The sequence below is a fragment of the Lissotriton vulgaris genome, chromosome 11 (assembly GCF_964263255.1).
Source record: "Lissotriton vulgaris chromosome 11, aLisVul1.2, whole genome shotgun sequence".
NCBI classification, from domain to species: domain Eukaryota; kingdom Metazoa; phylum Chordata; class Amphibia; order Caudata; family Salamandridae; genus Lissotriton; species Lissotriton vulgaris.
Window position 1 is genome coordinate 797,804,810 of NC_141699.1, and position 15,628 is coordinate 797,820,437.

Sequence of the window (15,628 nt, forward strand, 5' to 3'; positions counted from 1 at the left end):
CTCTGAGGTTAATTTGTTCCAGGGTCTTCTGACATCTGCCATAGTCCTCCAGATACCTTTTGCCTTATGGTTGGAGCGGGTGTAGAATTCAATGATGGCGTGGTCAGTCCAATCCACCTGGTGAGGAGGGAGACATTTTATATATGTAGAATTACATAGCACAAGATCAAGTGTATGACCAGCTATGTGTGTAGGTCCCTGATTCATTAGATTAAAGCCAAGAGTGGCCAGATCAGCCAGGAGTATCTGTGCCTCCAGACATGTCGCTATTTCGCTGTGGACATTGAAGTCCCCTACCACAATAAAATCTGAATTCATCTGCATGTGGGGGGGCAAGTATTTCCACAAGTTGGATGGAAAAATTCCCAGCAGGACCCGGGGGTCGATAAACTAGTGCTCCTTTCCTAGATTCCCTAGAGCTAGGGTTGATAGTAAAAATCAGGAGCTCCATTTGTGGGTTACACACCGTCTCGGTAACCACCACCTCCATTACCTGTTTGAAGACAATGGCTAACCCACCCCCAGTTTTAACAGGGCGGTCCATCCTCACTATTTTGTACCCTGCCGGCACCCCCATAGTTATGGCCGGGACAGTGTGGGGCTTAAGCCAGGTCTCAGTTAAAAAGCAAAGATGTGGGCTCTCAGAAGTTATAAGGTCCCAAACCTGAGTGGAGTGAGACACTAATGAGCGTGCATTGCACAGGAAGCTCTTACAATTTAGAGGTGGGTCATTAAGAAGGCTGACAGTTGTCTTTGTTAGATATATCGCCCGTGATTGGCTGGAGGGTCGGACTGGGCGTGCAGGCACAGGTCGAGCTACAACAGAGCAGGTCCCTCAGTGCGTGTGGGTAAGCGGAAATTTTTACAATGTGCAACTATTATCTCAGTATTAAGCACAAAACAAATTATTCCCCTTTTAAAACGCTAATTCAAATTGACAATGTAAAATCTTTCACAAGCTCACGGAGCAGCAATTAAAACACAGGAAGAGCAGAAATGCTCAAAGAATGGCGCCAAGCGGAGTCGGGGAGAAGCTGCCACCGTCCCCCTTACCGCAAAGTTGGGTGCCTCCTCGTTACCTTTATAGCCCTCGAGTAGGGGAGAGCTAGAGCGCTAACCGCTCGCCTCCCTGGATGTTCCTGGCTCTGCCCCGCCTTCCGCGCCCGTGATTGGCTGGAGGGTCGGACTGGGCGTGCAGGCACAGGTCGAGCTACAACAGAGCAGGTCCCTCAGTGCGTGTGGGTAAGCGGCAATTTTTACAATGTGCAACTATTAAATCAGTATTAAGCACAAAACAAATTATTCCCCTTTTAAAACGCTAATTCAAATTGACAATGTAAAATCTTTCATGAGCTCACGGAGCAGGAATTAAAACAAAGGAAGACTGATCTTTCCTACATTTGGTCCTGAGATACCTGCTTATGAATCAATAGTCCTTCGAATGGAACTCTTGGATTACGTGCTATGTGCAGTTGGAGAAAATATCATCATTGATCAGTAAAGACTTTGTAAATAGCTGTTGAATTCACTTAGAGCCGAGTGGAAGAAGAAGAAATTTAGGGACATCCCTTAGAGGACGGGGAAGGGTCAGGCTCGCCTGAATGCGAATGGAAATAAAGAATTGAAAGGGGATCTCTGCTTCTAGGTGTGGTTCGATTCACAAGGCCAAGAAAAAAAAAAAAACTTTGTGTTGCTGCTAGAAACGAATAGCACTGTTTGAGACCATGGAGGCTGGGAACCCGACTCATAGGGCAAAATGTATTATAGGCAAACTTTAGGGGAAGTGATATTCTTTATATTTTTAGTCGTTTTAGTTTCTTATTTAGCAACACAAGAGCAGGAAGCGGAGGTCGAGGGAACGCCTACACCTACCACTCCTAGCCAGAAAGAGGTTAACATAGGAGCCGAGAAAGCTTTGCTAGCAGAAGAAAGCCGTAGATTACATGCAGATTTGTCTAAAGGAAACTTTGGAAAGAATGCGTATGCAAAGTTGTTGTATGAGTACATTGATGCGATGGATGGGAAAGATTGTTATGTGTGTATGCAGTTGCCAGCTTCAGTAGACTAGGGTATTAGATACCATCACCTGCCATTGACATATGGAATTTCATGTAGTTTGCTGCTTAGCATATTTTATGGGCGGAATCATTTTGAATATTTCTTTTCGAATTATGATGCTGTGCTTCCAGAAGTCCCAAATTATAAGCACTTGAACAAGTGGGATTATTATAAGTCAGAGGATAGACTTAGATACTTTTTCATTCCAACACGAGAAATAGACACCTCATATGCTCATCGACACAACTTGACCTGCTCGTTGGCAGAGGTAGAGAAGAAGTTCATAGAACAGGTAGAGGATAGGTATCAAAAACAAAAGCAGTTGCAGGCGTCAGGCCAAGGTAAAGTAGGTTGGACAGATGAGGAGAAGTTGCATAAGACAAGGGGAAGCTATGGTCCAATAGCATTGGACGAGGTACAGAAAGGGAAGTTATGCCTGCACAGACCAAAGACGTATTATGAAAATGTGTATGTGGGCCAGACAACTTGTGAACACACTTTCACATTAGAATATTACACCAAGGATTTCCTGAAGAGTGTGGTACAAGTGATCCCTACGGTGTACTTTGTCTGTGGGAAAAATGCGTACGTGAGGTTGCCAGATAAGTGGTATGGGACATGTTACCTTGCGATTATTTTTCCTAAGATATACCACACCGAGGACTTTGCTCTGGTGGAAGGTGGACACTTGACGAGGGTAAAGCGAGGAGAGAGTGCTGGTGCAATAGTGGGGGATGTGTTTGGAGCTGCAATACCAATGTTGGGAGTGATCTTGAATGACGTGAAGATACGGCGGTTGGCAACTGTGGTGGATGAATTGTCAATGAGTACAGCTAAGTCATTGGTGTTGATTGAGGGTGAGATGTTGTCGATAAGGACAATGGTTTTGCAGAACTGTCTTGCTCTAGACGTCCTTCTGGCGAAAGAGGGCGGAGTCTGTAAACTTTTGAAGGTTCAGGAATGTTGCACGTATATTCCAGATAACTCCAAGGATATGAAGAAATATATACGTAACATTACTGCAATTCATTACGAAATTGAGGATCTGACGCAAGAGAATGCATGGGAAACAGTCGGAAAAGGATTTGGAAGTGTTGGAAACTGGTTTGCAAACCTGGGAAGGAGCTTCCTTGGATACATACTGAAACCCCTTATCATCATAGTGGCATGTGTGATCGGATTATGGGGTTTGCTGAGACTGTATAAATGGTATAGGTCAAATAGGCTGAGAAGGTCGATGAGAGTACAAGAGCAGAGATTGGAGAACTTACAAGACAATCAATATCGAAGTCTGAGGGCATTGGAGATGCTCAAACGAGGGAACCTTGCGACAAGTTCTGTGTAGCTCGGTCCCTACCCTAAGGAATGTTGGGTTGATGGTGATGACACAGGTCATCAAAGGGGGGACTGAGAGAGCGCAAAACTGAGTTAGAAATTGTAGGGGTGCACTATATTCATGAATAATCAGCACCCACATATATAAAGGACTATAATCATGTTTAAATGTGATATAGAGCTATGAAATCATGTGCCAGAATTTACATAGAGTAACGTAAAGTGTTTTGAAAGTACTAATGCCATGTTAGCCTAGAAATATTGTTTGCAGTGAAGTATCAATCTAATTAAGAGATAATCAATAAGTCATTAGAGTATTGAGCTGCCTTATTAAAGATTCATTATTGTATTCATATAACGAGATAGAAGTGCTCAAGTTAGAAAATGTGTTTAGAAAATGTATTCTTGCTATAATGATGAAGGCCTAATGAACGAAAATGTATTGCTCATGTTAGGATGTGATACCCAGAAACGTGCAGAGGCCCAGGTGGGGAGAAAGACTGTGTAGGCCGAACTGAGAATGTTTCACTTGACATTAAATCATGGAAATGTCTTCTCTAAAAGGTTGCTTTAGAAAATTAATTGCAAGTAGCATGGAACTGTGAATCGATTTATGTGCATTCCTTTGCAGGTGCAAGGTTAACTAGAGATTGTAGAAGGGCCCATTGTGCATGAGTGTTAGGATGGTAGTCCCAGACATGGAGGAGTGACTGCGGAATTTTAGGGAAGCAACTTCAAGAAAAGAGAGCACTGGGACCCAAGGACGTTTTCAACGGACAAGGATGAAGATGTCGTAATGAAAGTTATTGAAAGTTAATACCTTTGAGAGGGGCGTACCTTAGGGCGTGTCGTCCATTTTGTGGGTTTTGTATTAGGGACAGCACCCCGAAGGAGAGACAGAGCAGATGCACACGAGGGCGAAGGAAGATGTTGGTCAGGCAGAGAGCTTTGCTATGCGAGAGGGGTTCTTAGGCTAAGTCCGAACAAAGTGAGTGTACTTCTTTGGAAATCACCACGGCTGACACCTTTGATAGGAGGGAACGTTGTTAAGTAGGGATGTCACTTAGTATAGTGTAGGGACAGATTAATCTGAATTGATTCCTTTCTTTTCTGATGCCTACTAAAACCCAGATTATAGCAATTCTTGTTAGCCTGATGATTTTGGAATTGATAATTGTATTGCTTCTAAGTCGATTAAGACTTTTCCGTAAAATTATTTTTGTATTAGTTCCTGTTTACCTTCTGAATCTTTTGCTGAGGTGTTTATATATTCAACTGTTTTTGGCTTTGTAATAAACCTGTAAACTCGATCCTTAGTCAGTGGTTCTTTGGGGAAAGGAATGGGGATTGTACTGGTTGACATTGTACTGTTAAGACAGATTGCCTTCTACACTCTATGACAGGTAAAAAGGTCTAGTCGACCTGTGACGGGAGTCTAGAAAATGCTATTCTGATTCTAGAGTAAAAATCCCGCCTTTCCACTATCTCAGTTTATGTCTTCACTTTGAGTTTTACTTTAGCTTTATTTTCAGTCTTGTAAATTCTTTCTTTCTTCAGCTGTGTTTTTCTGTGTCACTCACACTCAAAACCACCCTTGAACTCCAATGTGTCCTGTACTACACCCAAAGTTGTATTCTTTTTTACTCTATTTATTGGCTTGCTACAGTCAGTAACAACTTGCTTTAGGAAACCTTGACGTTTTCAGAAGAACACCATTCCCCGTAGAAATTAAATAGATGTATGTCCTTGTGAGTGCTTTGAGTTCCGCATTCTTCAAAAGGTGATTCTGAGAAGTAGAGGAATCTTGTGCTAGCTCTGGTAGTGGACGGGTGATATTGGAAAAGCTACCTTTTTTTGGAGGAAGTGTTAAACCCAGAGGAGAACCCACTGTTAGTATTTCCTTTACCATAATATCCCTTTTTAAATGAAATTCCACTGTTGGGTTCTGTAGTGTCCTGTTGGACACAATCTAGTGTTTCAAAAGTGTGCTGTATACCTACCCATCACAGGCTTCACTGGTCAGGTGACTCTGCTAATAAAAAGTGCTGGGCGCATGTGCCCTGGGCCAGTTCCAGCAACCATACCACTGTGTCTTTGTGCCTTTTTTCCAAGTATGTGTGCCTAGCGACCAGTACTTTACATTGGCGATGAGCGTGTCTGACCCCATGCGTAGGCTGGGTGCAGCTCTGTCATGCCCGAGGGAGGCTCCCTGAAGGCATTGCCTGAAAGGAATACCCCAGCACCTACAGGCATCTGCTGCCTCAGTTCATAACAAATGAGCATTGAAGGTCCAAGGATTCCAGAACTATATCTGTTTTCACAAAGGTTTTTATGAGGACAAAGGAGACATACCCAAAAACTCTGGACCTTTTAGAGTGTTGAAAAATGAACAGTTTTTAGAAAGGGAGAGTATGTTTTCCAAGTTTATTTACGTAGTATTATTTAGGTTGAATCCTGTAATCATTGATTCAAATTTCCACTCAAAGAATAAAGTTGATCCAATTTTAGAAAAGTATAGAAATTTATTGGTGCAGAATTGAACGTTAACAGCCGACACGTGTTTCGCCCTCTCTGGCGAATTGCGCCAGGGCTTTCTCAAGGCTACGTTTAGTTTCTTTGTGACATTCTTTTAAATTCTCAAATGTACATCATAGTGGGTATATAATAAAACAGATTCCATGAATATTTCAATTTGGAGTTAAATCTCAATGGTGCCGTGCGCTGCAGGCAAATCCCGTTAGCCACGCAGTGCCAGCCCCCGGCATGAGGAAAGAGGCCTCTGTGCCACCACACACAGAATTACCACCCACCTGTAGAGAGAGTAAACAGACGGGTGCAGAGTCAGTGGGATACCCTCAATTGGACATCTGCAGTGCCTCAAAAACCTCAATTAAAGCCGTGGCACATGTCAGAAAGACAAAGCACAGCCCCAGAGGACTGCAAACCCCATAAAGAGCAAGCGACAGCCGAGACCATCAGTGGAAGAGCCTGTCCTGCTATACAGCACTGTCTGTGTTATGCGTCCCTAATGGCCGTAGGCCACTACAGCAAGTAGAAAATTCCTATTGCCTCCAGCAGAGGTTGTACCACAGTGACACTGCCCTGTCCCTCCGTATGGGAGAAAACATATGCGTAGGACATGCCCCCTAGTGACTACCTGCTTCAGACAATATAAAAGTACTGACTTGTCATAGGCATAGAAAGTGGGAGTAGCCAAGAGCGCTCCTCAGGAGACAGCTCTGCAGCTCTGCGGGAGGACCAACTGTAAGTCGCCATCAAGCGCGAACTGCGTCCTGGCCCCAGGATTCACAGTGCGACCGTCCAGGCACCTGTCACCGGCTGCTTGTCATAGATGGCATCCCTTCTAGTAGCTGCAAATGCCGAAGTAGAACTGCAACTGCCTACGAAGTCCCTCCAGTCATCCTTACTCCAAACAAGCCATTCCATCGGTGAGGTATTTCCACATACTACCAGTGTTTGAGAGGACGAACTTTGCAGCCCACCAGTACTGTGCAACGTGTATGTAAGCGTTGCACAACCGCCCCCTTAAACTGTTTATAAATGTGGGCAGTGGTTAGAAAAAGATCAGCTCCGTTATTTACACGAGCGCACAACTTTATGTAATATGAGCTGTACTGTTTATACAGAGAACCTGTAGTGAACCGTGTGAAAAAAACCAACCAGGATGCAATGCATTCAAGGTAAGTCTACATTTGTGACTCGGAGATTTTAAAAACACCGAATGGAGATTATCAATTGCTTTAAGAAGGTGCCGCGGACACGCCTTTCTTTGAGAAGGAATGACCCCATGCAAAAAACAAACAGAGAGCTAGGAAAGTTTTGTGTGCAAACGCACTCCGTGGAAATCTTACTGGGCACATTGCAAGGGCGAGATATACAAGAGGGGCACGGTTTTCCTCAGCTCCAGCAGAGGGCTCAGCAGCTGTTTCTTCCAGGGTCGCCTACTGTTCAGGAATCACCTGCGCTTCCCGCTAAATGACGCCGCAGGCACGGATTCTGACTGACAGCTGTCCACTCTGAGGTAAGCTGAAATCAAAATAGTTTCTTAAACTACCGTTATCTTCACAACAAAAACTTCATTGGTGATGGGTAATTTTGCACTGGTTGTATGCAATTGTGCACTAATGTCCACACATTTTGCGGTGGCATTTTCACTGATTGACCAGTACGAAATTTTTAATTTTTACTAACTGGCTAGTATTTTAGAGCAGTTGATTGGTGCAGATGTGTGTTCAAGACACTGAAGCAAAATTGCCTTTCACAGGTAAAAAATGGCCTGCAGCAGTAGGAAATTGCCCAGCACTTGTGCAATTTATACCTTCTGCCATGTAAATTCGGTCTACATCACCTTGTTGCTCCTCCTTTTCTCTTTTTACATTTGCTCTTGACATTCTCCCCAAGCTCCTTCACCTGAACTACTTTCGACAGCCAACATCTTTGGAACGTTTTCTACCAAATCCTTCCCACTATGCTTTCTCTTTCAGCCTTAGCTATCTTTCTCTACGTAGCTGGATTATTTTTGTTCATTAAATATATCAATGCCAGGGACAATTCTCAACTTCTGTTTGCCTGGGGATACACAAGCGGGATGCTGTAGGGGGTTGCTGATTGATCACACAAGCAAGACATCTAATAATTAGAAAAGAGGGTGGCAAAATGTTGCTTTATGTAGGGTGTTAAAAATCCTTGGTCGTAGTTCCTTTTACACCTAAGTATTGCTCTGATGGTTGATGCCCAGCTTATCCAAAAAACTCCTGGTTTTCCAGATATTCTTTCTACACCTCAGTCTTTTGTGCTTCTTTCTTTCATTGGAGCCTCAAACATCTCCTTTTCTTCTCTATTCTTTTTGATCAAAATCTTTCTGTTTTGCACCATCTTTCGCTATGTTATTTTCATTTTCAGGCTGTCTCCTGAAGTTGGTTGTATAATTGTCTCACTTGTCTATATCTTTGTCTCAAAATGCTCATATGCTTTTTGACACATTATGTTTCTCTGTTCCCCTTTAAGTGATTTTCTCAGCTTACCTTTGTCTTTTCCTTTCTGTGCATCTTATGAATCTCTTTCCTGTTTGTCTTTACCTTTTGCGTTTCGTGAGCCTAGTTGATCTGTCTCCCTTACTTGTCTGCATCTATCACTTCATTTCCCCCAATATCTCTCAATAATATTTGAACTGGGTTCTCTGTCCTCACCATTCCCGTTCCAAATTCCATTCGAAACTTTTGATGGTTTTTCTCTCTTTCGCGTAGTTTGCCTTTTCTTTTTTAATTCCCACACGTTTCCTTTCCATCTTGATCTGCTCAAGAGCAGCTCACCACAAGCGCCATTTCTCTGTCATATATTGCAACTCCAACTTTCTCTATCTCTCTGACTTTTTGTCCTTCACGTCTTTGTTGCTTTGCTCAAATTCCTTTGTTTCTCTTTTTTATTTCTCTGATTTCTTTATATGGACAATTTGTCTATTGATTGTGCATGCACACTCCTTAATTTAACATCTCTCACACCGTTAATAGAACATACAAGTGATTTCAATCTGGTTGTTAAAATACTTATTGAGGAAGAAAAATGTAAGCTACTATTCCATAAGAATTAAAAACATATCTATACTTTCCTAAGTATGAGACTCTTCTGTCATCGGAACAGCTGTACCAGTGAACTTCAAGTTTTTCATGCGAGGAACCCCACTTGGCGCTTGATCGCCCACACTCTTCCAAATGGCATCCTGTTTTTTCAGAACTATGTCACATGTTTCATATAATCAGCAGTATTAAATATTGCAGAACTGGTTGATGACATATTTTGTCACTGATTAAGACAAAAATTGATTTACTGTTTTGATTCCTTGTGTACCACAGTAAATATATGCTTTATATAGGTTTGCAAGCAAGCCAAACTTACAATGGAGATCAGAAGATGAATATCTTGTTAATAAAATAAAACATACAGTGGAATATTTACAAGAACATTTCGGAGCATGGAGCTGTGCCAAACCAACCAGTGCCATACCCAGACATTTTCAAAACGCAGGGATGCGCCATGTTCAGGCCCGGACTGGCCGTTGAGGGCACCGGGCAATTCCCCGGTGGACCGCATGGTTGGGGGCCGGTTTTGTGCCCCTGGGGCCGTTTTTGTTACAGGGCCGTTAAGCTGCAAAAACGGCCCCGTAACAAAAACGGCCGAAAACCGGCCCTGTCACAGAGCGCGGTCGCACCTCTCCCCCCTCCCCTCTCCTCCCGGAGTGGGGGAGGGGGCCGGCCGAGCACTTTGCCAGGGCCGGTTCTGGTTCCCAGTCCGGCCCTGGCCATGTTAACAAGAATACGGCTCACCTCTGTGTTTCCCCTAGCTCTGGTGCAAAAAAAATTGCCTAGTGCCAGTGCAGTCACCCTGCCCCATGTCTGCACTGCAGGGATGATTGTTTATGTGCAGGAAGAGACACTTTCCTGCACATAAACAATCAGTAATGGTGATTTGCACCTTCTATATGTGCTGCAGCACACACGGAAAGAGCTAAAAACTGGGAGAAATCATTTTTTGCTCCACTGATTTCCATGCCATTCGTTTTTGGCACCTCCTCTACCTTGTAAGTCTGGGGCAGCGTCAAAAAGCAATGGGTTTTGGGGTGGAACGTCCACAGCAACACCCATTGCACACCCCTTTGCCGCAGAGGACTGCAGCAGACAGGGGCATATTTACAAGGTGATGTCAAGCCATGCAAAGTGGCTTAGCGCCACCTTAAAAATATGGCAATTGGTGCTGTGTGACCAGAGCATCAAAAAAAGTGATGTTCCGGTGGTGATGAGGACTTGTAAATAGTCCCAGTACGCATTATCAAAAATACAGTTTAAGCAAAGGAGCAAAAAGTTTTTCTATTTTGAGGTGTGCGTGAGGTGTACGTAATTCAAGAAATTTCCCCAGAAAATGAGGCTTGTATTTTGGTGGGGTTAAGACACAGTTTGAAGATAATTTCCCAACTCAGGACAGTAATTACTTTGTCTGTAAATTAGCAATAGCTCAGGTAGCTTCTCCTAAGTGTCTGACTGAAACAGTTTCTGATATGAGAACTACAAATTCACTCCCACTTACTGCTTGGACGCCCAGCTCTGTGGTTTGAAAACATTTTATATTTTACACATGGGCAGGTTGCAGAGTCTTGTAGTTTTGGATGTTCCTTTTACTTTGGGCTTCTTGGCGCATAGTCTCTCTGTTAGGTTTTTGCGCTATAATACAAATGTGATTTGATATAAAAATGTAATTTGATATTCACACGTGATTTGATTTACAGCTCATTTACAAAAACAGTAATTATGTCGAACCAGCAATCAACTACAATCCATCCACATTTTCTATTTAAACAACTATACCCTTCAGTTTAACTCAGGATGGCTTAAAATACAAGCAAACGATTTATTGGTGGCAGCAATTTAACTTCCCTCAGTGGGAGCTCTTCAGCTGGCTTCTAGCTAAACAGCACGGATGTTTTACTATCTGTACAGCAGGTTTGCAAATAACAAAGACACTGTTCTATATAAATATCACAGATCCTCTTCTATGCAACCAGCCAAGTGGCTTGGGAAGGTCCTATGCTATTTGTATCACCACTGGCCAAATAGTACAAACACTGTTTTTAATGCAATGGCTGGGATAAATAGTGGCATTTCTTTACTAATTAGTGTGCAACTAGTCTAAAAGCACATCATTTTCATTGGTGTTTTTCTGCACTTTAAATTTCTCCCTTTTATTAATAAAAATTGTATGTTTGTGTTATATAAATAATGATGCCACATATGGCAAAAGGTATGTCAGGTGCCACAAGTACATATGAATCAGGCTCTCATTCAGCCATACACATACATCCCATTCATACACACACATTCATACATCCCCAAAGATCACGCTCTGACTGACACACGTGGCATCCTCTCACAGTGGCCCTAGTCAAAGTAGTTTTGTTCTAACCACAGTATCTGGCTTTATGGATATCAGGCTTAAAGTCAATGAAGCTGGACATGGGGGTGTCTGGTAACACTGCATGAGTAGTTTGACCTTCAGTAGATCACCAACAGCCACTGGTGAGCAAGCTGCTTGCTGTGTGTAAATGTGACACGTTGAAATGGGAGAACATTTAAATGATGAGTTTTATGGCATCCATATAATCATAAAGTTAACTCTTCAGTTTAATTTGATCCCATTCACAAACTGTAGACATCTTGCCCCCTAGTGACCTGCAGAGGCCGTGCCATGTTTATAATGGAAAAATACAGCCATTTGTTGGAATGAGAGATAACGAAGTGAAGAAACATACTTCATATAATACAGTGGCGGCTGGTGACATTTGAAAGTGGTGAGGCGGAAACTGATAATCATACTGCACCATAGCGAGCGAGCGTAGCGAGCAAGCCCGAACCCCCTAAGGAGGGTTCGGGGGGAATTCCCCCCGAGAAAATTTTGAAAAAATAGTGGAAAAACAGTGCATTTCCAAGCAAATTTGAGAAAGCAGGAAGGTTAATAAAGCTATTGTCAAAGTGCAGGTATTACATTATTAAAGAGCTGTCTGCCTGTGTGTTTATTTGGTGATTGTGTGAGTGTTGTATGAGTGTGTGTGTACCTGTGACTGGAGTCCCTGAGGTTGGGCACTCATGGTTTTGCCTCCTAACCACCACTGCAGGGGGTTTGTAGAGGAGAGTTTGCATTGGGAGGATGTACCTCACCCCGGACAACAGGGTGTAATATGACCTGCAGCTCGACAGACACTAAAAGTATACAAAAGTAGTAGAGACACTAGTACCATCAAGTGTTTTGCAATGGCCACTGATACATGATATTATTCTGTAAAAATCATAATAAAGTTATTGAGCTCTCAAAAGCAATCATTACTCTTGACACGTCCACACTAAGCGCTCCGATGTGAATATGGTGGCACTGGAGACTGTGTCCGCTTCCCTTGCAAGAGGGCCACCTCTTTAAGAGAGCGCGAGGACGGCGGAGCGCTGGAATATAGATTATGGTCATTCTGCATGCTGCTTTTTCTTTCCACCACTGTTCCTTTTCATAGTGCCCACCTTGCTTGCGATTTACAACCATTCCACAACTGTCGAGGCTGTGAATCTTTGCAGTGCAGCATTTTATTTGGGTCCCACACTGGTTGTAGGGGGAAGAGTACACCCCATGAATGCCTACACTGTACTACTTGGTATCCGTTACCTTACCATATATCATTCCATTGGATAGGGCTTAGGAGGATAAAGAAATTGAAGACTTGAGAAGAAGACAGATGTCTAAAGAAGACCATTGGACACCCTAAGCCCACCAGTGTCTCAAACCAGCAGACAGCCTGCAGAAATATGTTGGAGGGGTGGTGTTATTTCAGAGGATTTAGCCCCAATACAGTGAGAGCGCATGCTGAGGTGTGAGGGGCTATTATTCAAGACATGCGTAGAACGCGTAGAAGGGTGTAGAAGGCTGTTGGCCCCAGACTGTGGGTTCTAAAAGGCCTGATCGGACCCCAGGCATGATGTATTTGATAGCGCCTGATTAATCGTAGCATCCTTCTTTACTCTGGGCGCTTGATAAGTTCTCCAAGGGAGTCCTTTGCATTTTTTTTTATATGACGCAAACTCGTCCCGAATGTGTTAGAGCGCTCTACATCAGCACGGGTTCCATGTGGGGTACAAGATGCCTGCAGCAGTCGAGGGTGGAGGTGGGGCTCCTCTGAGAGGTTTCGAGCAGGAGAGGCTGGGGGAGGTGGGCAGATGACTGAGTGCTTCGCTGAAAACAACAGTTATGATGCACTGAATTATCACAAAAGATTCTGTTTATAGGGGTGGTCTGTGATTGATCATTGAGTTTGTACCTAGGCAGAATACTATACAAACTGACATGAGAAGTGGTGCCACTAGATGGACCACAAGGAGGAGGTTGCAGACTCTATGTAACATATGGTATTTTAGATGAGCACTACACCAGTACATTTGCAATCAACTTCATCACGGATGCCAGCTCTTGAAAGTTTCCCACATCCCCTCAACAAGTTGTGGTTGAAGGGAGGAAACCATTAAAGGCCAACCACAGGTAGAACTATCAGATATATGTAAGGTTCACACCAAGCAATATTTCTGTAGAGTTAACTTAGAATGTATAGAAAAATATGACACGATTTTCTATAGAATAAAACAAAGTGAAAAAACTAGTGTTATGGGAGAGCAGGCTATGACAAAAGCGGCTTCCTTCGTATCGTATCGTAAGGAGTGCTTGTATAGCGCACTGACACCATGGGTTTCCTGGCGCTGGTTGGAAATAGAGAGGACAGAAAGACTAGCCAGAATGAGGGAAAAGCCAAGTTTTTAGAGATTTACGAAAGAGAATCAGAGAATTAGAAGTTTTAAGAGAAAGAGGGAGAGAATTCCAGAACTTGGGGGCCAGGTAAGCAAATCTCCGGCCTCCAGATCTGCAGAGCTTGTAAGAGGGAACGATTAAGAGATGAAGATAGGAGGATCTCAAGTAGCGGGAAGGGCAGTAGGGTAGGATAAGAGATTTTACAAAGGTGGGACAAGAGCCAGCCAAGGATTTGAAGATGAGGCAGCCGATCTTAAAGGCTGCCCTAGAAGCAACAGGGAGCCAGTGGAGTTTGACGAGGAGGGGCCTGGCAGATTGCCACTTCGGGATCCCTAGGGCCAGCCTCGCCGCCTGATTTTGGACCACCTGTAGTCTGCCCATCGATGTTTTGGGCAGACCATGGTAGATCGAGTTGGAAAAATCTTCAACTGCCTTTTAATGAAAAACATGAAACCCATATGTGGATAGCAAGCTAAAAATGATTTTCTCCAGCTATATTCAATTAGGCCCACAGTAGGTGATTGACCACCTTACTTAAGGTCATTATGTATGCTACCTCCAGTCCTAAACTTTTTCCCTGCAAATTTTTGCTTTCAGGTGTGTTAATTCTATCTAGCAGGTTTGGTGCACTCATTGCATGACTACAGTATACACAATGCAGTAGGCTATCACACAAAGGTTCTGGAATGAAGTGTTCATAGTGACCGGATGATAGGAAATCTCCTTAGCCGGAAGCGAAAAATTAACTGCACAAGAACAGTCAGGAAAAAGTGAATCATGAAATGTCAATCGTTGGTTAACCCCTTTATATTAATTGGAGTCCATAACCTTTGGCATCAATATGACCCAGACCCAAATGTACTGCATAATAAAGACAGAGAAAATGAAATCTTGTCATAAGGAAAATATGCTCACAGGAAAAGAAATATATAGGCAAAACATGTTTGGACTAATGGACTTGTTCGGTAGAGTGAAGGGACTTAAGCAGGTGTCTCATATGCATACGTTTACCAATCTTTATGTATTTTTGGGACATGCAAGCAAAACACGGTATTAACTAAATACATGCATCTAATTGTAACGCTCCATTTGTAGTGACTTTATGGACACACTTCGGCGCCTGCAGGTTTGTTTTACAAGGAGCAGCAGTGTGTTTATTGTCAATAAGAACACTTAGGGTTCGGATGTTTGACAACTAGCAGGTGTTGGCGCCCTTTCAACCACTAACAGTTTGCACGGTTAGATAGGTTTAAAGCACTCCATTAATGGGAAAAGCAAAACTATATATTCCACAATAGAAAGAACAGTTACACAAAAGTCAGGGCTGTTTGGTGTCAAACATGACGTTAGTGCATCAGAGCAAGCAAAGCAGATTGGTTTTACATTGCCAAATTCTGTTCTGATTCCTATGTGTAACGGCTACCATCGCATCAATATAGGGAAGTACACTAGTTACATAACATACACAAAGCATAGCATCTATTTTTAGGCTTAATAACATATGGTTTTACAGCAGGCAGGCACACACCGTGATGCGATGGCGGAGCAGAAGCCTCGGGCTAATTCCAGGCAGCTCAGCTCTATTCACGGGTCTCACAGTCAGGGTATCGCACACTCAGCACATGACACAGCCTTCGGGTGGGATGGCAGTAGGCTCAACATCAAGTGCAAGGAATAGTCCGTGGTTAGCAATTGCAGCAAGATACCTGGTAATTATGTACTCCCTCCACAATGGCGGCACACTATAAACGTGCCTGTTTGCGGTAGCACGCACCACGCAGAGATGGACAGGCACTTGTACCAAAACGTCCTACTCATTGTTCCTGAGGTTTATTAATAAAAGCAATTGAAAACGACATCATTGGCTGGACATCGTAACTTCCCA

General features: G+C 43.3%; 1 protein-coding gene across 1 annotated transcript in view; it reads left to right on the top strand.

Annotated features, from left to right (window-relative positions):
- Positions 1–7,304: 7,304 nt before the first annotated feature.
- The window catches only part of LOC147683514 (alpha-1,4-N-acetylglucosaminyltransferase-like), a 277,993-nt gene continuing 269,669 nt past the window's right edge, over positions 7,305–15,628 (top strand). Inside the window, exon 1 of the mRNA XM_086944868.1 lies at positions 7,305–7,435. The gene's annotated coding sequence lies outside the window, so the exon portion shown is untranslated. The remainder of the gene's footprint in view (positions 7,436–15,628) is intronic.